Genomic DNA, 23291 nt, shown 5'->3' on the forward strand with positions numbered 1-23291 from the left:
CTGGCTTGGTAGGTAGATGAGCGTACAGCAGCTGGTGTTGACTAGCTTGACATCAGCAAGGTTTCCGATGTAGTCTCCTATGACTGGATATACAGGGACAAAACAAGTGACTAGAACAGGAGCCCAGAGAGGTGGCAGATCTTCCATCCCAGCGACAGTCAAACCACAAGTGGATGAAGCCCTGAGCAGCCTCACCTACCTTTGCAGTTAGCTTTACTCCAAGCAGGACATTGGATTAGAGGCTTACAGAGGTCCCTTCCAACCTGATTTGTTCTACAATTCAAAGACATACCAAAGAACATGGAAGTCTTTCCTGGAGATTCCTGAACCAGATGAAGCTGTAGTGTACAATAAAAATAACTCTTCATGAGCTTTTCATTGAACAGATGACCTGGTGACAGGGGGATGCCTCCCTGCACACCGTGTTTCCTTCTCTCTAACGTTTACATCTTAACAGAGGAATACATCTGTTCAGTTAAGACATATATACCACTGACATTAAAATTCCAGGTGCTTTAGTGGTGCCATAAGACTTAATACCTGTAGGATGTGACAGAACAGTCATGAGAGCAACACTGTAAGATTAAATGGGTTGGGTTGACATTAGAAGATGTTTTAAGAGACATCCTTTTAAGGATTCCTCTGCTCCCATCTCTGTGCTCAACCACGACATAATCATTTCCTCAAACCCTTTCACGTATCCAACACACAGAGAGAAACACAAGGTGTGCACATACCAGACTGGATCCCGTCTGGTTGCTTTAAGTAGGAGGAAAGATGAACATATTAAATGCTGTCTTTGAAATCTAGGTGTCACCAGGTTTGGGATATTTTTTTAGACACGTCTTCTGTTGTTACTGGAAAGTGTAACTACTGAGTTTCACTGAAGTCAAAAGCTCCTCTCGGGTTTGTTTTCCTTTCAGCTTGCTCTAACAGCTGCCTTATCAAAATCCACAGAAGACAAAAAAATCTATGGTTCCTAGCATACACATTTTGAAATGGTTTCAAGTGAAAAGTTTTCACCTTTAGTATGGTCTTGTAAGGCACACAGCTATCTTCCTGACGTTGGTAGTCTTGATCCAGAAGGGAAAAAAACCAAACCCGAAACCACTGTTTTTGCTGACTAGGATTGACTGACTTAGTGAGTATCAGCAACCTTCAAGGACATGGTGGAAATCACAAGTGCTGGATGCAGCTCCCTTAAATCCTCTAACCCTCTGCTTCTCTGCTGTAACGTGCTGGATGCAGTTCCCTTAAACCCTCTAACCTTCGCTTCACCGCTGTAACAGCCATTTAAAGCACAGATAAACTCACTTTCAGATTATTTTCGTAAAACTGAAGGTCAGCAAATTATTCTGTAATTAAGACTGTAACATAATTCTCAGCCTGATGCATAACTCAGGCCTACTCCACTGAACACAGCAGGGGGCAAGAGGTGTGCGACCTATTTTGAGGTCTGACGTGCCCCATGGAGACAGGCCTTGATGACAGATTTCGAGCCACATCTTGCAGCAACATGTATTGCAGCCTTTCCAAGCCCTGGCTACCCCACTGCAAGCACCTGAACTCCTCTGCAAACCTTGGCCATGTTTAGTGACAAAGTCTGCTTTTGTGCATCTCTTGGCACTGGCCAACTCCTCCTCCTTCACCAGCTCAGAAGTTGCCTCTTGCCCGCGATGGCTTTGCAGGTGAAGAGTGAGCAGTCACACTGTGCAGTCCTCAACAACCCATCCTTGCACCTAATATGCTCCTGACTCTCTTCACAGTCAGCCTGAAGAAACGGACTGATCTTGGTCAAAAAATCTCAACTATAGAGAGGTCATTCTAGTATTACCCAGTGGAGGGCAACCACACATACACAACAGTCAGCATCCTACTATCTGATAGAGAAAACAAATAAATGCACTTTAGTCCCATTTCCAACCATCAGAAGAATTTGTGTATCTTTCCCATTCCCCTTTATTTATGCCTATGCCCTTCCTTGTGACACTTAAACAGCAACCCCCAAACAGCAGAGTACATTCACCTGAAATTAGGCAAAAAGAGAACCTAAATTCCTCAGCTCCCCCACTCAGCAGCAGTTTGGCCCTTCTGCCCATACATGAGGAGGACCTGCCAGGCCACACAAGCAAACCACGCAGCAGAAAAGCAACACTTTCCCCCTTGCATTTGAGCATGTAGCTACGTGGATAAGACCACGGGAAGAGTTTCACCACTTTTTGTTTGTTTGTTTTTTATTTTCAGATATGAGGCCTGAGCTGTAAGGAGCTATTGAAATTATGTACTAAGAGAGAACAGCAGCTGTGATCTAGCAGGAACAGATCAGCACCTGGCAAGCCTTCAGCAAACAAGATTCTTACCCAGCCAAGTAATATGTACAAGATATAAAGGTGAAGGCAGGTGAAGGATGTATGGGTCCTACACCACACAGATAAGCCATGGTGCTTCTAATTTACAGAAGGCAGCAGTGCATCCCCTTTGGGCAGCAGTTTCTTTCATGCTATCCAGAGACAAAAAGCTAAAGCAAGCTACTATCTTCAGAGGCTTGACAAAAAAGCAAGCCAAATCAAATACTGCTTTAACAAGAGGTAATCCAATAGGTTCAGCCGAGCAATTGTTTGAACAGTCACTGTGTTTTGGTACAAACACAGGCTGAACATCAATAATTCTGAAGTCCAGCCTAAGTAGATCTTTAACAACTAGGAAACAAAACACTCCTTTTTCCTTCACCGCTCCAGCAAGCTCAGGCACCTTTCCACAGTCCACCCAAGCCAAGTGTGTCCATGCCCCAGCTAAACCACAGAGTGAGCAGAGCAGCGCTGCTCTGCGTGCCACTGAGCTAACTTCATCAGCTGAACCGATAACCCCCCCTCAACTTGTTAAGACAAGTTGGTCGCTGTACATGCCATTGACCTAAGGAGAATACATCAGTCACAGCTGGTAATTTGGACACTGGAAGCAAGGAAACTGCTTGTGAACTGGCTATTAATAGCAAAGGGACTGGGGATATTTTCTCCCTCTCGTGCATGCCTGCCTACCCTGCTTGCACAAACCCTTTGAAGCCTGTATCAGCCTGCTCTGATGCTCTCATGGTTGAAAGTGAAGCAGGAGATGGAGGGGAAAGGGTTTGTTCAGGAGCACCCAACAACCCTAACTTCTATGCCTTGGGGCAGGATATCCTGCAAGTAATGCCATTCCTCAGTACTCGGCCAGAAAACCCAGGGAAAGGCAGGTGTTTGTGGGAGAGGCACTGGGTGACTCAGCTCTTCGCCCTCTCCTTCCTCCATCAACATTTCAACAGCACAATTCACTGGTGTTACAGGGGTGAGACACAAGGACTGCCTCAGTACATGAAATGGAAAGTCAACAACCCAATCAACTCTGATTTAAGGATACTCACTTCTTCATCACCATTATGCTCTGTTGTAAAAGTCACTTTATGGCCTTGGCTAATCTGGGGTGCTGTTGCATCATCACCTGGGAAAATGTTGTTGATAAACAATTACTAAAGGAGAAGAAAAAAGAAAAAAAAAAAGAAAGCAGCAAACAGAAGTAAGTGCTTCTCCTCTGGCCTGCAAAGGATCTTTCTGCACTCAAACCGCTTTGGGCTGCAAGAGTTTTAGTTGGCAGTTTGCCTGTAGGTTGTGCACAGCACCCGAAGCACTGTACCACAGCACTCCTTCACTGTGTGCCAGTAAAACACTGTGGCTTTTGAGCTGGGGTGGGGGTGGGGGGGGGTGTCAGTATCATTATCACTAGAAAAAGGGGAAAGAGGGGCTCTGTGGTTTTGGTATGGGCTGCCACAGCCCCAAGGCTGTGCCAGTAGATCCATCAGTTCTCTGGCCCCAAGTCCAGCTGGTGTAATCCAGCCTCTTCTGTGCTCTTAAACATCCTCACACTCTTGAACACTGTGGCTACATCTGACCTGCCTTGCGGCTTTGGTTCCTGGTTATGCTGACTTCTGGCCCACAGCCAGGGATCATGCTTGTCAATGGCAGCCAGCCAAAGCCACCACTAGGTGGGATACACCCTGGGAAGCGAGTCCCAGTACCAAGGAGCATCCCCTCGTGTCCCAGTAACCAGGTTCCCAACCCTGAGCTGTACATCTCAGGGTGGAGCCTGGCCTTGACAGCCCATGGCTGGGGAAGGACTGGGAATCCCGGTATTATGCCAGTTCACAACATTCAATAACAAATAAATACCCATGAAACACATGGGAAAGGTTATTACTTCAGCACGTATAAAGGAGACATTGAAGTGACAGGGAACTTCACTTCCCACCTTTTGAGGGGATAATACAAACCAGCAGAGCAGAAGGAAATCCAAAACATCATTTATCAAAGCAGCAACAGAATTTTGTCAAAGGAGAGATTTCACAACACGGATGCTTTTGGCATGGGTGGGGATTAATGGCAAAACAATGAAGCAATGCGAATGATATATGATTGTTTCTTTGCACAAAGTGCTGAAAAGTTTTCAGAAGCTTTATGAAATTAGAGCTGCTTATGTTTAACAGCTAAAATAAAAAGGTGGGGAGGGAGTGCTTCCCCTGTGCATTTCTCTAGAAGCAGAGCTCATGATCATACTCAGCGGGAAACATGCAACTTGTTGAGCACTCTCAGCACCTTCCTTCCCACCGAGCTGCAGGCACAGGGGAAGCTCAGCAATTTCCAGAATTGGGTCCTTGCTTTTGTACCTCTCACCTCTCTCCCTCCCCACGTACTCTCCATCCTCCCTTTGACACACACAGATGGAACGACTCACAATAACACGCCAATTAGGTTATTTGAAGCCTTGCTACTAGCTACTCTAAATGCAGGCACATGAAGCAGCAGGATTTTGCTGGTGACATTTGGACCACAAATGAAGTCCCCAAGAGTAATAAACAATCAGGTAAAGAAATCTGGAAAGAAATTACCCAGCACACCTTGTCTTCTTGGCCCCCGTGAGATCCATATAAAATGTGTTAATGCATCTGATTATGATCTAAATTACGTGCAGAGGCTCCTGCCAAGCACTCTGTGAAGTTTCTGTATTGTTAAATTGGAAGCTATTTAAGAATGGTCCAGTCATCATGTTTCAAATTAGATTTGGGAAAAAACATCTTCCTACTTTATTGCTGGCTCCGAAAACAGGTTTGCAGGAGAAGGTTGATTTTTTTTTTCTTTGCTGAAGAAAGAGCAGAAGTGGTGACAGAACAAAAGAAGAGTCATTCTGTTACCTGTGCTTGTATCGTAACCTGAACCGTGTGGATTTACTGTACACAGACATGCCAGAAAGCAACTTCAGTTTCAGCTGGCTTTGTAGATGTGGTTTTTTTCCCAAAAGGGGGTATAAACACCAAGGTGTTCTCATGTACACATTCCATGGACCGTAAAACTTCGAAAGAAAGTGTTTCTGAAAATGAAGAGTTCAATGAGAATGGTTTGCAGAACATCATGCGAGACTCACCATGCCTGTAACAGCTAGCTGAGCTGTCGCTTACTCTGCCAGCAAATCATTGTGTTGCTTGGAGGCACGCAAGAAGGCTGTTTTTCTTCCCAGAATGCCAAACCAACATTGGGGCTTTTAACAAAAAATAATAGATACGCACCTCCCAGGTATATATTCAATACACAGAAGTTCAGGAAAGCATCCACCATTTTACGTGGCAAGCCTGACCACCTCACCTGTAGTTAAAATACCACCAACCCAACCTGTGTTTTATCATCTGCTGGCATCTGACCAAGCCTTCACTGCACTGATCAGCATCTCCTTTCCACTGCATTGCCGGTTTCCTGAGTTAGAAGCAGAGCCAAGGTCACCTTGCTCAGAAAAGATCTTTAAAAGGAGGGTCCCTGTATATTAAAGGCCTTCCATCTATTACCCCTGCCCTTTCAAACACATAGCTGTAGCAACAACTGCATAAATTAGGACTAGGAAGACAGCTAACATATAATAACACTCTTACATACTTATTTTGCTCCATATGTGCATATAAATACATACACATACATAGATAAACATATGTGCCAGACAGCTGTCTGCACCTCCTCTCAAGGTGCACAGTTCATCTTTAGTATAGGGCTTAATACTTCATCACTATAGCATCCAGCATAACAGGCATTTCAAGGTATCAACCACACCCAGCCCCTTTGGTACGTCAAGATGGTCATTTGATATCCACAGCAACTGTTGGACACATTTAATATCACTCCACAGGATGACGTTAGAAGTTAAGCATTAGAAATCCACCTTTAAGGCATGCCTTTGTTTGGTGCATGTACTAGAGCCCATGTTCCAGCTTCTACCATGTGCTTCGCTTCCACCTCCAAACAACAAGTCACGCAGCAAGGAAAACAAAACGAGCCATATGTTAGGCCTAAATGCTGAACTGCAATGTCCTTGGTCTATCTTTTAGCATTTGTTCTCAAAAACATCAACTAGGCAACAAGGCGATTATGCCAATGACCAACACTTCTGCCTGCATTGAAGTTCAGCACAGCCAAAGACCGAATTCAGGAGCTAGCAAATGTAAAACTCCGCTCAAGCCAGACCTTGTTATCAGCAGATCTGCAGGAAATTAGGGATCAAAACTACCACTTCTAGCCACCGTGGCAATATAGTGGTTTAAACACCAAAAAATGCTTTAATGTAGGATCACAGGTTGGATCCCAGCCAGCCAACATCACTGCTTTAAAGGGAAATATTTATCTTTTCAAAACACTTACTAGACAACATGCTAGGTGCTTCAAAGTAAAACCTTCACTAAATAACCAGATTTTAACCTGAAATTCTGCATGCTGGTGATTTCTTCTGCTGCAAGCAAGACTGATTCCCTTACACACCACGCTTATTTTCTCTCTTTCTCTCTTTTTAAGAAAAATAGTAATTTTCTCTTTCAGTTTAACTTTGAGGCAAGATGGAACACCACAGTCTGGCCTCAAAGACGTGAGATCTTTTGAACTCTGAGTCCGCAGGCTCTCACAGGAGCTGAGCTTGAGGGCTGCTCTGGAACAAATCAAAAAGGATTTCACTTGCACAATGCAGCAAAAAAAACCTCCTACATGTACAGATAGGTATGTGGTTGGGGGTGCGGAGACAGCTAACAAGTTAAAAAAAAAAAAAAGAAAACAAAAAGGCAGTGCCATTATAGCTTGATTGCCACGATCCCATAACCTAAACACTATCCTGCATGGCTGGATTTCCTGGAGGAAATCACCAGCACAGTTGTAAAGTCTGCTGGAAGTGGTTCAGCCCAAGTATATATAGAACAGATGCTCCAAACATGACACACAAGGACACAGCGCTCCTGGAGAAATCTTTTGACAGCAAGTCAAAACAGGGGCTTGAACTGGTCACACGTCATTAGAGATGCAGCTGTGATTTTTTCACAATTAGTAGCGTTCAAGGCCAAAAGGGACCCTGACAGCACCTAGCCTGCTTCTCACTGTATCACAGGCCATTACATTTCATCTAAGTTTTCCTAAGAGCAGGAGTTCGATCTGGCAGCCAAATCCCAACTCTAATAACTGTGGTGGTGCCCCGTAACAATCTGTGTGCTACCTCCACTCAGAAACTCGGGCTGCTAGAGTAGCTTTGCATAGGATACAACTGCCTCTTGGTGCCCTTTCGTCCCTCTGCAAGAAAATCCCACTCCTTGGCAGAGACAGAAGTGACTCTGTGCTCCAGCTACTTTGCTTCACGCTTGACACCTTTGCTCAAGCCCACATTCATCAGCAGTTTTGACAATACTCCAGTGTTTGACTGAAGGAGCTCAGCACAGGGCACAAAATCTCATCCTCTGGCTTCTTTGCAGGAGTGAGAGCAAAGCTGGAGAAGCAGAAACGCGCTGCCAGCAGCAGTGTCTAGCCTCTGCCTGTGGTTTCCACTCAGCCACACACCCCTGCAATAGCTGCCCAATCAGCATCCATAGGCTAATCCTTACACAGTGAACCTACCTTGGTTACAAAGTGTTTCGGGATAAGAATCTGCCCAATGAATGATGCTAAAGAAGAAGAACTTTCAGGTTATGTGCAGAGTTTCACAGCGCAACTCCCCACTGAGCTGTCTGCAGGGATTTGGATCCCGAGGCACCCAGACACTGAGCCAGCCAGCAAGGCCAAGGCCATTAGCGACATTATGATTTTAAAAGCCCTGTTGAATTTAAACTGCTGAAATCAGAATAATGTGAAATGCCACTTCTTTGCCTGCAGTTCTGCCAACTGAATTTGGCTAAAACTTACAGCAAATAATAGATCATTAAATAAAAGAGTTGATGGCCAAAAGAAATACGTAACGGGCTTGATTAAGTCTCCATGGATGACACTGTACCGTTGCTGTCCAACTTTTACAAGCTTTCCCCATCTCACCATTACTTTACCTCGACTGTGGGGAGAAGGAAGAGTGTTGCTAGAAGAATGCAGAGATGTTTTGATGGACTGTGTTAAAGTACAGCAAGGGAAGGAGCAATCTAATACCAGGCATGGAGCAGACTGACACTGCGGTGCTCGTTTGTGCTTTACCTTCTGCGTCTTGGCTCAGCTCTGTCCTACATCACACATTGACTCCTTCACTACTTTTCTTCCTTCTCCCAGCATGGATCTCAAGGGTTCTTCTCCTGTTTAATACAAAAACACAAACAAAACCACAAGGACTTAAGAAACCTTACCTATCGCCTAGAGGCACTATATGCAAGAGAGGCTACCTATTAGCACATCGGCTGAAAACACTCCTTCCAGCCCCTCTCCAAACAGATGAGAAATTCACAACATAGTTGGCCTTAAGACTGCAAGCTCCCCTAGGTTTGATAATCTGGGATACTGGGGAGTATCGGAGGCTGGAGGATATCACCTGAGGAGACAGGCACAGGATTAGCCCTTGGGTGCTATGATGCCTAGAGCAATGAGGCACATCCTCAGCTCCTGCATACTCCTTGGCACAGCAAAGACTCACAAAAGGAGGGCAGGGCATCTGTAGTAAAAAGCAGACTGCCGAAAATACCCCAGGCAAAGTTCTGATGACTTAGACTTCTGGTCCTGCGCCCCTTCCATTGCAGTGACACCAGGAAAATGAACTCTGAGCCTTCCCTACCTCAATTTGATGGATTGTAAGGGCAGTATGCATACCGACAGGGACAGATGGGTACAGAAGGACACAAGAGATGCTTTTGGTTGTCAGCCCTGTCGCTAACTTGCTGAGTTACCTTCACTCCACCAACTCTCAAAGCTGGGGCTGAGGGTACTTTGCCCTGTAAGAGCCAGTACAATCTACAGCAGCAGAACTGCAGCGGTAAATGATCAGCATGTTTTACAAACATTGCTGCTGATACCTTCCTCTAAATGAGACAACCTGGAGAAGGGATGTTTCAAATCCTTTGTAGCTAAATGAGATGAGATGTGGGTCACCAGCTTTGCACTCGATCAGCTCAAAGCCAGCGAACAGGTGTTCTCAGCTCCCTTCACAGAAAACATTTCCACTACACCTGGCAACTGAGAGCTCTCAAGCCACATGCATGTGACCATTTCCCACAAAATTAAAAAAAAAAAAAAAAGAAAAAAGTCTACTACACTGCTCCATAAGTGCCCAGGTCAAAGAGGACCACTGCAAGCCACCCAGTCTGACCTGTGGCATGACACACCATGAGCTCCACCCACGAGTTCCAGCCTCAAGCCCAGTAACTCGCAGTCATTTTTCATCCAGCCTTCTCCCTAGCTCAAATCCTCTCTCAGACACACTTCTGCTGCAAACTGTCTGATCTCAGCAGCTAAACATACAGAAAACAAATAAAATAAAATACTTTTTGCTAAACCAAAGTCCAAGGCTTTGGGACTATCGTTCAGCAGGCGATGCCTTTGCTGTAGGTGGCATCTCCTTTTGTTTCAGAACAGAAAGCGCCACGCATCAGCACAGTCCACATCCTGCCTTCATCCTCCTACACAGTCTTGGACAGCCACAGCTCTGGCAGCCAGTACAAACTTAAGTGTCCCAAGCTTCCCACCCCTACTCTTACTAATGTGTTCCATACTCACAGCCTTTCACACAGTCCCAGCTCCGCTGCTGCTCCCAGCAGAGAGCTGGTGCTGGTACTGGGCTCTGGTGACAAGACTGGCAGCTGCTTACAAAGGCTGCCTCCGTCCTTTTCACTTTGGCTAGCAAAATGCTTCCCAAGTGCCTGTGTCTCTGGGCTACAAAGAAGGAAGGTTATCATGAACGTAGCTCTTCTCTCTTGGCAGGCTGCAGGACATGGCACATTTCCATCTGCACAAGGCTACAAGACGTTTGCAGCAACGAGAACTAACAGCCACGACCCCTCCACGCCTCGCTCCTCCCTGCACGGCAAAGCTTCTTCCAAGAGTTCTCTAGAAATCACAACTGAAGATGTTACTCAACAGCCACAGCTGAGGATTTCATTTCAACATGCCCTGCAAAATACACACTTCAACGCTCACCCACATGATGCAAACCCAGCATCTGCACACAACCCTTGCTGGCTGTTTGAAGTCTGGAAATGTTTTATTACAAGCTTTAAATGCATACACTTTACAAAATAAAAATTCACATTGGAAAAAAACAAATCATTTAACCAAAGTCACAAATTATTCTGGGTCCTCAAGACTCCAGACGCTTGGGGCAAAGGACCCAAGGAATCAGAGCTCCTGGAAATGGGACACGCAAATTCACATCAGCCAAACAAACCACTTTCCTGAGAGCTTAGGTGTGGTTTGTTTTTGTAAAGCCTAATTCTAATGTAAGCTCTGAAAAACATTAGGGTGCTCACAGAATAAATGCTACCCTATGATAAAAGCAAAGCCCCTTCCCCAATAAACACTGTATAACTTACATAATGTAAAAATTACAGCATATATTAGCGACAGTGATCAGAATATAGTATTAACAGAAATAATAGTACACCAGCACAGGCTCACCCAAAAAGAAAAGCAGTTTCTCGCTACTCTCCATCAGAGAAGCGATGGCAAGCAGCTGTTATGACTTCATTTTATTTTTTATTAGTTTTTAGAAGCTAGCTATGCTAAAAGGTTGCACCAGTAATTTAAACTGCAGTTGTCAGCAGAAATGAAGGACATTGTGGGATACGTTTTATTCTAGCTCTTTTATTGCTTGGCTCCTTGGAGTGATACAAGCAGCTTAAGGATTTCAGAGGTACTGTCACAACAATATCTGGCCCTTAGCAAGCTGCCATTTCAAATAGGGGGAAAAAAAAAAAAAAAAAAAAGACTGAAAAATGCCAGCCTTTAAAGAACTGGCTGGACCAGCAGAAGCTGTTCAAGAGTCAACAACTGCCAACTGCTACCAAATCGTTCCCTCACGGGGATGTGCACGTCCTGCAGTGTTACTCTCCCTTGACAGAATGAGAGGTGGCTCTGTAATACGTGGTAAATGCTCACTTTCGCAGCTCTGCTGAAACACATGCACATACACATATGTGCGTCATGACTCTCCCCGCCATCAATGGGAGCCAGCAGCGCTCTGGCACACATCTGCTGCGACATGGCAAGGCAGGCGACATGCTGCTTCACGTCCCTTAGGCTAAAGTCAAGCATGGTAGTGTGCAATGGGCTCTCCATGGGATGGGTCTAGATGGAATCTAGATGGACAGCACACACTCTAATTGTTGAAAGAGACCTTGTGCTAATTTGCTTCTAAGCAAGCCCCTCCTTAACCCTCAACCCTATGCACAAAAATCAGCTCCTCTGATGTATGCTGTGACAGAAACACAGCTTGCCAAGGTGCTGCTGGCATGTGGGAGGGACACAGCGCAAGCAGGCTAGGTTGGTCACCTCCTCCAGACTTGGTCCCAGAAGACAGAGAGGAGACACTAGAGATCTTTGGGGTGTTTGTTTCACCATCCCTGGCGCTGCCCCGTCAATCAAAGGCAGGTACTGCTGCTTCCCTGTTGTGCCAGCCCCTGAAGGGGATAAGCAGAGGACTGGAGCACAACAGGGCTGGCACAGACCCAATCCAGGAAAGCCTTAAACAGTGCTGGCAAAAGCAAAAATGTTTTGAAGATTCCCGAGACAGCAGGCATCTGCTTTCTGTCCAAGCAGCACCCCAGGGTTCTGTTGGGCTCTTCTCTATACAGATGATCAAAAAGCGACTTAATTTGCATCAGCTGTTCCTTGAACTGGGGCACTCACCGGCCAATTCAACTGCTTCTTCCCACTAGACCAAGCTGGTAAGAGATGCTGGTCTTCATCCACATCCAGCGACTCTGAACACCATGGGCCTGGAGGGCAGAGAACATCCCACTGCTGAAATGTCTGCCGGTTGCTTGCTCCAAGAGCCAATTACAAAAACTAATCCAGAAAAAGGGAGAGGGATGTTATTTTGGGGGAGGGCAGAACAGCAGCATTCTCGATCACAGTGCGTTACTTGGGGCACCAGACAAATCACATGACTGAATTCAAGTCCTGCTTCCCTATTGCTCCACAGAGTGATGAGCTTTCCCGAGGTCCTTAAGTACTAGCCACAAAACACATGTGGACCACCTTACTGCACCCCGTGGGGTATCTGCAGTGACAGGGGGCTCCCAGGGCTGACAAACCTCCACTGGAAGGGCATACAGGGTCACGTTTTCATCTGAATTACAGATCTTGATTCAGCACAGAGGGAAAAACCAGCTGAACCTGGGCCACTCCATGCTTCTGGCAGAGGCAGCCTTGCTGCCTGTAGATCTCGGTTGCACTACCGAGTTGCAGCAAGAGCCCAGCATACATCACCCAAGGCATAAGGCAGTGTTATTTGGTGCCTCAGAAGTGCCTCTACTACAAAGGTGAGGTTTTCTGCAGGAATTGATGCCCTAAAGATAATTTGTTCTATCTGTGCAGACAGAAGCCTTAGAACAGCATTAGCAACCCCAAGTTATTTCTGCACCAATAGCCTCAGCAACTCCACTGCTGTCACCTGAGAGAAAACCACTGATCACCATGATCTAACCCCAACTCAGATGACAGAACTACAGAGTGGTTTGGGTGGGAAGGGATCTTTGAAGATTATCTAGTCCAACCCCGCTGCCACAGGCAGGGACCCCTTCCACCAGCCCAGGCTGCCCCCAGCCCCGTCCAGCCTGGCCTTGAGCACTGCCAGGGATGGGGCACCCACAGCTGCTCTGGGCAGCCTGGGCCAGCGCCTTATCACCCTCATCATCAAAAGAAGAAAAAAAAAAAAAAAGTCTTATGTCCGATCTCAGCCTACCCATTTTCAGTGTAAAACCACTGCCCCTTGGTCCTGTTGCTATGGGCCTTGTTAAAAAGACCTTCTCTTTCTTACAAGTCCTCTTTATCTTTATATTTTGAGAGGATGCGATAAGCTCTCCCTGGAGCCTTCTCTTCCCCAGGCTGAACAACCCCAACTCTCTCAGGCTGTCCCCGTAGCAGAGGTAGGTGCTCCAGCCCTCTCATCATCTTCCTGGCCATCTTGGGACTCACTCCGACAGGTCCATGTCCTTCTTAAGTTGGGGGCCCCAGAGCTGGATGCAGCACTGTGGGGAGGGGGAAGGGGCAGGGGCATTTCACCAGAGGGGAGCAGAGGTGCAGAATCACTTCCCTCAACCTGCTGGCCATGCTGCTTTTGATGTGGCCCAGGATACAGTTGGCTTTCTGGGCTGCAAGTGCACGTTGCCGGGTCATGTCCAATTTTCATCCATCAGTATGCCCTAGTCTTTCTCAACAGAGTGGCTCTCAATCCATTCACCCCCCAGTCTGCATTGATACTGGGGGTTGCCCCAACCCAGGTGGAGGACCTTGCACTTGACCTTGTTGAACTTCATAAGGTTCACACGGGCCCCTTCATCAAGCTGTGCCTCCCTTCCCTCTTGTTTATCAGATGTGATAAGTATTGGAAAACGGGTCATTCTTGACTGCCCTTGCTGTGGGTCCCTCCATGTCCCCCTCAGCATGTGCAGACACCACACTAGGAGAGTTCTATGTTTGCTGAAGCAAGAGCTAAAGATGCCCCTGTGCCAGACAACCATGCCTTAAAAATCTGTGAAAACAAGCAAAACTTACTTTGCAAAGAATGATCTCTTAAGCAGAGGGATGACTCTTGTAGCTGGATTTCAGGACCTTTAAGTTTGGAAGCCTTTTTTTTTTTAACGTTTTTTTTAAAAAGTTGTTCAGGTCATCTTTGATGCAAAAAGTCATCTAAAAGGAGGAGGCTGTCAGATGGTCTCTCAGCAAGGCAGTATCTGTTCCCTGGGCATGGACTCAGAGCCTTGTGAACTCCCTATGCCATCTGCATATTATATGTTTGCACTCCAAGCCCCATGGACGCTTCTTTGATGAGTTACCATTTGGTGAGCTGGAGCCAAAGGTCTCTCCAGATCACAGTAATCCACAGGATGTGACATATTTAATGGTTGAAGACCCCTCCATACTTTGAAACAGAAGTTTGTTGTCGCAGTCTTTTTTAAAGAACATTTAAAGTGCCTTTTTTCCATGTCACTCCTGTCTTTCATCCTCAGTTATTTTGCTAAGCAAACAGGGTTGCATTCGGCACAGACAGAGCAGAACAGTGCACAAGCTGCAGAGACTTTTACCAACATCTGTCACTCACTCCACCATTAACCTTTAACTGTGCGTCTCACTGCTACTGTCCAAAGGAGAAAGGCAAGTGACAGATGTCTGCTGCAGAGAACCTCAACAAGCATGCGTGCAAGTTAAGAATTGCTTCACAAAGTAAAAAGGAAGCTTTGCCCTAAGCAACCACATTAAGTCATCAAGCTCACCACCAAGTGCTAGAGATGGGAGAAGTCCATCATGGGGACTGCTGCAATACATAAACTAGAGATTAAACCTGTCCTTATGTCTCAGCAAAGATCGTTGTGATTACAACAAGAGAAATGTTAATACTGTACTGTGTACAACAGGCAGGGTCAGTGCCTTGAACCTCTGGGATGCAGGGCTGGAGGAAAGCAGCAAGAACACAGGCTCAAGGCAGAGCAGGACATGACTGATGCAGAGAGCAGCTATGGAGAGATGCCCAGGAAGGCTCCCCTGCTCCCTGGAGAATCCAGCCCTGCTCTTAGACACATGGTCTCCTCCTGGCCTCTCCAGCTTGCTGTTCCAACATAAACAAATAAGATCTACATCCTCCTGGAAATTAAAAACAGCATCTCAGATATATACACAGACAAGCTCTCCTCCTGCCCCACAGGAAACCAGGATGGAGAATTTTCAGCCCTCGGTGGCCTGGAGCAATCCACGTTAGTGGGGGCTGGAGAAGGCCAAGAGTGAAACACACAGCACTAAATGGCACCTTGGGATATTTAGCTATCTCAGTTTTCTTTTCTGACCTCATCTCTTCACTATCCAGATAAATTTGCCCATTTCCTTTCGCTCATGCTCACAGCGTCCACTAAAAAGCTTTTTCCTTTACCCCTGTCACAGAAACACCACAATCTGCTTTCATCTCACCCTTTCCTGACAGTTACATCCACTTGCTTCCCTATTTTCTCTTCTTTCAATGCTCTCATGCAAGCTGTAAAAAACATCCCTCATCCCCCTGTACCATCATTATTTTTCACAGTCAGGCATGCTATTGCTTATCTAAAATCTGTTTTCAGTACAGTTATTTAAGCTCATTCTCCCACACCAAGGTAAACAAATACTGTAACCTAATACAGAAATATGCCCGTGAAAATCATTCCCGGCATGCAAGGCTCTAACCCAACCTGAGCAGAAGGCCAACAAGATCAAGACATGGCACACTACACGAGCTCAGATCTGCAGCTCCGGTGGGCCATCCGTCCCTGTCTGAGGCACGGTGGGCTTCAATCTGCTCCACTGTGCACACATGTGCTGGCATCTCTCCAAGGGTCTCTTCTCCACCAAAGCTGCTGAGCTGACTACAGTGGGGACAGAGACATCACACAAGGTCAGGCAGAAGGCATTTCTGGCACCCCCATACCCATGCCGTTAAGGAGATTCCAAAGTCCATCAGAAGCTTGGACCACACAAAACATTAAATAGAGCTCTGATACTTCAGAGCAGCAAGTTTCCCAGGCTAATGCAGGCAACGTCACATAAAACTGGCAACATAACCATCTGGGTCCATTAACTGCACTTGCTCTATAGCATTTGCTGTCTGAATTGTTTATGCCTCGTTTGAGCACAGAGGCTACCCAGCATATTAATACTCTGGAAAAGAACATGTAAAAGGGAGCTAGAAATGGGCTGTTCGGTGTGCCGCTTGTTATGTCAGAGCTACAGTGCAGCCTGCAGTGGGATAAGGCAGGAGGCATCTATGGGGGGGGAGGGGGAAACACAGAAAAAAAGAAAAAAAAACCCAGTAAGCCCCTATCTACTTTTCACTTTAGCAAACAAAATCATATAAACAGTGAAATTAAAACCTGTTGTTGGCAGAGCAGAAAGAGTATCAAAGATTTTATAATCCCACTGCAAGAAAGGAATTTTAAAAGGCTTGTGAAGAACAGGAATAAATTGTTAAGTTTCTTCTGCAAACCCAAACAAAAACAACTGATTTCCCAGAAACAACTGGGAAATTATTCCCCCCCCCCCCCACTCCTGGCCCCAAGTCCAATGCTGCTAGCAAAGGATTAGTTTCTACTGCCTTCTCCTTACCCTTTACTATGTCAGTCTGGGTTCAGACTCGCATCGAAAGTCAAACAGGTTAGAGACGCCCTAAAAGCTCCTGCCTGCCTGCTGAGTCACCGGATGGGAAAGGCATTTAAGCTAATAATTTACCTTAGAGCTCACTAGGAGCTTTCCAACACACAAGGCAGGGTGTAGCTCATGCTGGAGATGCTCAACTGAAAGGTCTGTGCATCCCCAACCACCTACTCCAGAAGCCACAATTTCCCTTTTGTGTCTTCTTGCAGGAGACACAGCTCTTGACTGTGCGCCTTTAGATGACCACGTGACTATCTAAATCCCAAACGGACACAGATCCCCTTTAAAAATCCCTGAATTCCCTCGGCAAGCTCAAGCCTGCCAACTGAGCTGATCTGATGATGCACAGAGACAGCTTTGCGTAGAGAGAGCAGGGCTTGGCATAAGAAAAGGAGGAACGCACAAGGATGTTCAATACAGAAATGAGGGTGGATAAGGAGAACAGGATGTTTACCCCGGCACTGTTGCTCCTACCATTTATCAACAAGGTGTAACAAGAGACAGCATTAGGATGTACCAGGGGAGGGGGAAGAATTTTTTCTTTAGCTACCTCAGAAAAAGCTTTAATGAAGAAGCCACATTGTACATGCTCCTCAGGCTTAAGACTTTCAAGGATAAGAAAACGGACCTTCAAATTAAGGTCCTCTGTGGCTGACTTATCCTGCTTTACCTGAAGTCATAGCCCACTTTGGGAATATGACAAATCCTTTTCACATTAAACCAGTTGGGTGGCACAATGAATTAGCATGCAAGTGGAGGGATGCTGAGTAGGAGCAAATTAGCCCATTCAAAGAAGAGCAAAAGGTGCATTAGAGTCTGCTCAGCACAAAAGTCCTTCCCTCTTCCACAGGCAGATAAAACACAGAGAAGCAGCAACAATTCCTTTCAGAAAATTATCCTAAGCTTCCAGTCCACTGTGGAAATTCATTCAAAAAGAAGCAGTCCAAGCAAGAACTTCCAGCTGCAAAACCACCCTCTGTTTTCACATGGCATTTCACTTTCACAGCAAAAATGGTGCTATGGGATTTTGCCTTCAAGAAAGGGCATGGAAACTCCCTTCGCTCAATGCCACCAAACTGTTGTCACCACACACAACTGTGCTGACACGAGGTGTTCAGAAACCATCTCCTGACCTGGCCCTGATTTTGTGAGAGACACTGGACTGATACATATCATCGCTTAGTTTGTGACCATGCCACCGACTTTCTGCACAAGCAGAACAGCCTCACCCTCTCTGTATCTCTGCATACCAACATGTAAAGCAAAAGTAACTTGTTATGCATCTTCCAGTAAATCTAGTTACCTGCTTTTCATTCAAGAACAACCTCCAAAGATGCATGCAAGTTTGATCCAAAAAGATGCAGTGAATCCATCCCTCCCTGGTAACGTGCTCCACCAACTAATCGCAGCCCATGTCTACCTTCTAACATTACCTTCCAAATAGCTGGTACTTCTCCAGGTCCTCTCCAGTGGACTTGGCAGCATCCAGCATCCTCTCCCCACAAAAGTGAGTCATGTTTCAGTCTTTCTCTTGACCAAACACAGAAGGAGATTTTAAAAGTCCACATATTTTCTCCCTGTTCCAAATACTGCCCTGCTGCTCCTTCTGCGTGTTCTCTAGATTTTCCCATGTCTATTTTAAAATACGATATCAGAGCTAAATAAGCTATTCCACCCATACTTTCATAAACAGATATTTTGGAAATAAAAACATCCCTTGTTCCCATTTCCCAGTTCACATGTCCACAGATGGCATTAAACACTTCTTACTGCACTACCACTCTGGGACTTGACGTAGATGTGGCTGCTCAGTACCTTTTCACAGCAACTGTTTCTCCAGGCATGGCCCATGCTGCTTGCTCCTCCTCCACATGCAGCTTTGTTGTGGGTCACTTCACATGTGATTTGTGGGACTGCAGTTTACAAGTCATCTGGATTACCTGAAGTCTTTTATCATCCTATTGTAATGATTTATAACTCCATCAGTTTTGTGAAGTCCACAGATTTTCCAGGCGGCAACTCTGTACTTGATGAAAAGCACAAGAACAGCAAGGGTGTAGCTATTCCTAAGAACCTGCATGATCACACTTAGAGCGCTGCAGCTTTACCACAGCCTTTATGTGACTTTTATTTCCTACACTGATGAAAGAAAAGCAGACACAGGAGCTTACACTGTCTTCACGACAGCTTAGACACTGTCTCATCATGCAAAAGTGAATTCGTTCAGAGCAGCGGTTTACCACGAGCTCAGAAAGAACCCACTCCCACCTATAAGAATAAGACATTACACTCAATTTCTTTTCACTATGGACAAGGGAAAACTGATTAGGCACAAGTCATCCTTAAAAAAATGAATCTGCTTATCTACTATCCATCAAATCACAATAACTTGAAAAACTGGCAAATCTAAGTATTTGCCTGGGAATTAAGAGAAATACATCTGTCAATGACCCTCACGTTTTCCTCCTCCCATCCGGTACTCCTGCAGGCCTTTCATCACCACAGGAATGATGCTCAGTGCTACCAGCAATGACACTCGATCTGTAACTTTAATATACACAAAAGCTTTATCAGAAGGTCATTAAAGTCCAGAGGCTCTCAGGGCAACTTTAGTTCCACCTAACCAGACTGTTGCATTTTGACATAGGGTGCGTCTTTTAAGTCAAGTAGGTTGTTAGCTGGTCTGTTTTGTTACAGAAGAATATCTCATGCACTTACTAACTCCTGCTGGACAAATTGAGCAGAGACAAGATGTCTGTTCATCTCTGCCATCCTGCAATTAAAACTTTCCTTTATGAGGCAGACAGGCACAAAACGCTCCATAACGTCTCACCATACTTCTTTTTCCTGCAGGTCACTGCCACCTCCACCAAAAAGAAAAAGAAAGGTCATTACCCTTGGGGCCCTGCACGACACTCCAAGCCAAGAGGCCACTGCACCAGCCCAAGCGGCAGGAGTACAAAGAATCCACAGGGCTTCAGGTCCCTTTTCTGCAGACTTCAGAGTATGTTGAAGAAAAAGGCACAATGTATCAAATGGAACCTGTAAAGTCTGATCCAAGGTGTCCCTTGGGGATTTTTTTCTGCTCCCTTGGGCCTCCGTTTCTGCAGGGTCACAGCATCTTGCCTGTCTGCTTCCTGAAGGCACTGACTGCCAGGTACCAGAGCATCTATGTCCCACGCTCTGCATCTCTCTGATGCTCTGCCCAACACCTGAGGGTGTGAAACACTGCCCTTAAGCCCACTTCCAGCACAGTTTCTTACAGAAACAGTACTTGTGCAAGTGTGTTTTCTTACATCTCTTCTAAAATCTTCTGAAGCAGTTTCAACCCAGACCTAGCCCAGGATGAAGCTCTCCAGACATTAAGGCTGTCCCTCCATAAGGACATGAGCCTCAGAGGCAGGGACAGACTAGGACCAACAGCTTCTGCTAATGCGGGGATGCCTCAGACCTCAATATATCTTCATATAGATGTATTTCATCATCTTTGCCAACTTACAGCTATATATACATATATTTTTTCACATACAGGCACACAGAGGACAGGTCCCACTGACCCCACTAACCCTGCAAAACTAGATCCAGGGTCTCCAAAAACAGACACTGCTCTGAAAATGGTATTTCTGAAGAGACTGTTTCCAGCAACTTCCCCAAAATGACACACTATGGCAACAGCAAGGAGAGGATCAAACTTGAGGGTGATATTCAGTGATACTTAAGCAACACAGATTTTCTCCCTCCTCCTCCAGTTCCCTGCCCCTATTCTCCCGCACATTTCCAAACTGGCCCAATTTTGGTGGATTTTTATGAGAACAGCAAAAGAGACATCTGCCAAGCAACAAACCAGTGCTCCCAAGTGCAGGGGCAATGTGACTTGAAATGGTCACTGTGTCTTTATTTTATTTTATTTTTTTTTTTATTGTAAGAAAGTGTGTATTTTCAGTCTCGTTCTCCAAAACAGCTGAATAGTTTTCACTAGAGTCTTCCCAAAAAGCACATCTCCCAGCAAACAATTAGCTAGAAAGTTCTAGCCCCAAAAGTTTGACAAAATATGAGCAACCAAAAGCAGGATTTTCAAACACAGAAAGTCTGGCAAACTTTTAATAATAGGTGATCGCATCAGCCCCAGGTGCACTGAAAAGTGAAAATCTGGTCAAACTGCAGATAAAGATTTTACACCACCAGACACATCAGGCACCTGAGTTAGCTATCTGGTGTCTCTAGGATCTCTCTGAAGTGGGAAGAAAAGAGAGAGAAGCAGATACATTCCTCCCAAGGGCAGTTCAGGACACCTTTGCCAGATGCTAGCTCAGAAATTCCTCCTCTCTCTCTTGGCCACTCATCTGTATCAGCAATGTGCGTGGTGGCTGCAAGCCAGGAGTCCTCACCTCCCTTCAGAGCCCAAAATCAACCTCCAGCTTCAAAAGCACTTGTGGCAAAATAAGGCTAACTTTTCTATCATTATAACTTAACTCTGTTCAAAATACAATAATCGCACCTTAAGTTACATGTTCTCCAAGTGTTTTTATAAGATCAGTTACAGGGAAATGATAGCAAGGAGATGCTTAGGAATGCCACCATTCCCTCTCCTGGCCAAAAACCTGCATTAGTCCCCAATTAGGGCTCTTTATCCACCTTTCTCTGCTGTTTTGTTTTGCTGCATTATCCAATTTAGGCTCCACGCTCCTCTGGAAAAAGACCTTGACATTTTATTCATTCATACAAGTTACTCAGTACACCAACGCTGCTTTGCAAACAAACACTGATTTTAGCCATAAAGGTACCAGTTTTACATAGGCATTCTAACAAGTACATTTTAAGCAAAATTGTCTTTAAACATCCTTCTGTTCTTGCATAGACCACCAGCAGGATTTCTGAGCAGGAAGAAGATAATGCTTGTTGTGATACACGATTAACATTTCCATAATCAGGATTTCACGTTACTCAAAAGCAATTTGGTGGTTCTTGTTTTCAGCAATCCCTAAAGCAAGTACTGCCTGGGACAAAGAAGAAGATGGGCAGTTACAACCCTTGCAGGTCAAACACCACCAGACACCTTGCATGTTTTGCATAATCCCTTGCCCAACTCTGCTTCTCTACATCTGCAAAAAATTCCGTATCACAAAAAATCAGACAGCATTTTAACCAAGCCCACCAAGAATAACAAGGAATCAGAAGCAAATGAGATCTTTGCAGGATGCCGATATAATCTGACACTGCCAGTCTTTTCAGCTCATTACTTTTGGCAGTATGGGCTCCCCATGCGGTCCCATGAAGCACAAATGACTTAATCAAGGGACCTCCCTTGGGGTGAGGGAGACGCACAGGCTCTGTCAGGCTCATGAATAAGAGCATCAAATCAAAGCCTGGGAAATCAGTGTCACCCTATGGAAAATTGATGGTATCAGCTGGTAAATTCTTAAGCTGTTAAGTGGTGCCTTACTCCTGTCTCTGTACCACAAACTCAACTGCCATGAGCACAGTGGAGACACAACGAACACTAAAAAGCCAGAATCGGAGAGTAGAAGCTGGTTTCCAGAAGTCCGTAGAAAAACAGATCAACATATCTGGATAGTGCCACACTACTGCCAGGCAGTTGAACTCCTGGTGTTCCTTGCTGTTAAAACTCGCAGGTCCCAATGAGATGACAACAAAGTGGCAAGAGCAGACAGATGATCAGGTTGAAGCACTGCTAGCCCATAGCCAGCACTCCGATACATGTCAAGTACCCTTCCACTGCTAGGTAGGACAACGCATACACATGTGCACGCTTGATTTCCAAAATTATAAGTACATTCTTTACATCTCATTATCAAGCAAAACCAGGCAGCAACTTTATGGTCACTAAGCTACTTGTGCATAGCCAGTGCTGCAAAATCTGCATTGACTTCAAGTTCTTTACCATTAACGCATTCCCCATATTAATCTTCCCCAAATGATCCATACTGAAAATTTATGTATGACCCTGTATTAAAACCCACGGTAACTATCTCTCTAAACATGTCATGGCACTTAAATACATGAACATAGAGCGCCTTAAGAGGCTGATGAGAATCATTTTCTAGTACATTGGAAAGGACAAACTGTTTTTATGGGTGTGTGTTTTATAGTCTGTTTTTTCAAATTAAGATTAAAATAGTTCCCAGATGGAAGCTGTATCATTCCAACTTCAACCTAAAGAATACCTTCTTTATTTTTTAAAAACAACAAACAGGCAAAACTTCAGAAAAATCTGACTGCATGGAAAGGCTGACAGTGTCTTACGTTGCTCAGACAGGACTCAGAGGCATGGTGGAAAAAGCCTTGAGATTTTTCTGATCAAAGACTCAAATAAGGAAATAGTTTCAAAATAATGGCAGCAAAGTTTGTCCTTATTTCTACAATGGGTGCATCAGACTGTGGAAAACATCTTTACAAAGCTCCAGGCATCCACACAGGCAGCTCGAGCAGGAAAAGGATTCCCTTGCCCACAGTGTGCTTATCCACTGCCTCAAAGTAGCTTTCCTTCTGTGAATTGGTATTTTTCTTTTTTCCTTTTTTTTTTTTTTTTTAATTAAAAAGTGTCCCATATAGCTATAACATGGCTCTAATACTCTTTCCAACTCACAGCACCTTAACAAGAAGCAACCTCTAAAGCTTGAATTTAGCTTTTAATTTGCATCA

General features: G+C 45.2%; 1 protein-coding gene across 14 annotated transcripts in view; it reads right to left on the minus strand.

The window, feature by feature from the left end:
* EXTL3 (exostosin like glycosyltransferase 3) overlaps positions 1–23291 on the minus strand; it is a 131218-nt gene that overhangs the window by 51727 nt on the left and 56200 nt on the right. For 6 of the 14 annotated variants that reach the window (XM_055713476.1, XM_055713480.1, XM_055713469.1 and 3 more), the window contains one exon: positions 8505–8599. The exons of 3 other annotated variants lie outside the window; for them this stretch is intronic. The gene's annotated coding sequence lies outside the window, so the exon portion shown is untranslated. Of the gene's footprint in view, positions 1–8504; positions 8600–12137; positions 12227–14854; positions 15093–23291 lie in introns of those variants that run through there. 5 more of the 14 variants (XM_055713474.1, XM_055713481.1, XM_055713471.1 and 2 more) reach the window with 3 other exon arrangements.

Source organism: Falco cherrug, chromosome 6 (genome assembly GCF_023634085.1).
Source record: "Falco cherrug isolate bFalChe1 chromosome 6, bFalChe1.pri, whole genome shotgun sequence".
Classification (NCBI taxonomy): domain Eukaryota; kingdom Metazoa; phylum Chordata; class Aves; order Falconiformes; family Falconidae; genus Falco; species Falco cherrug.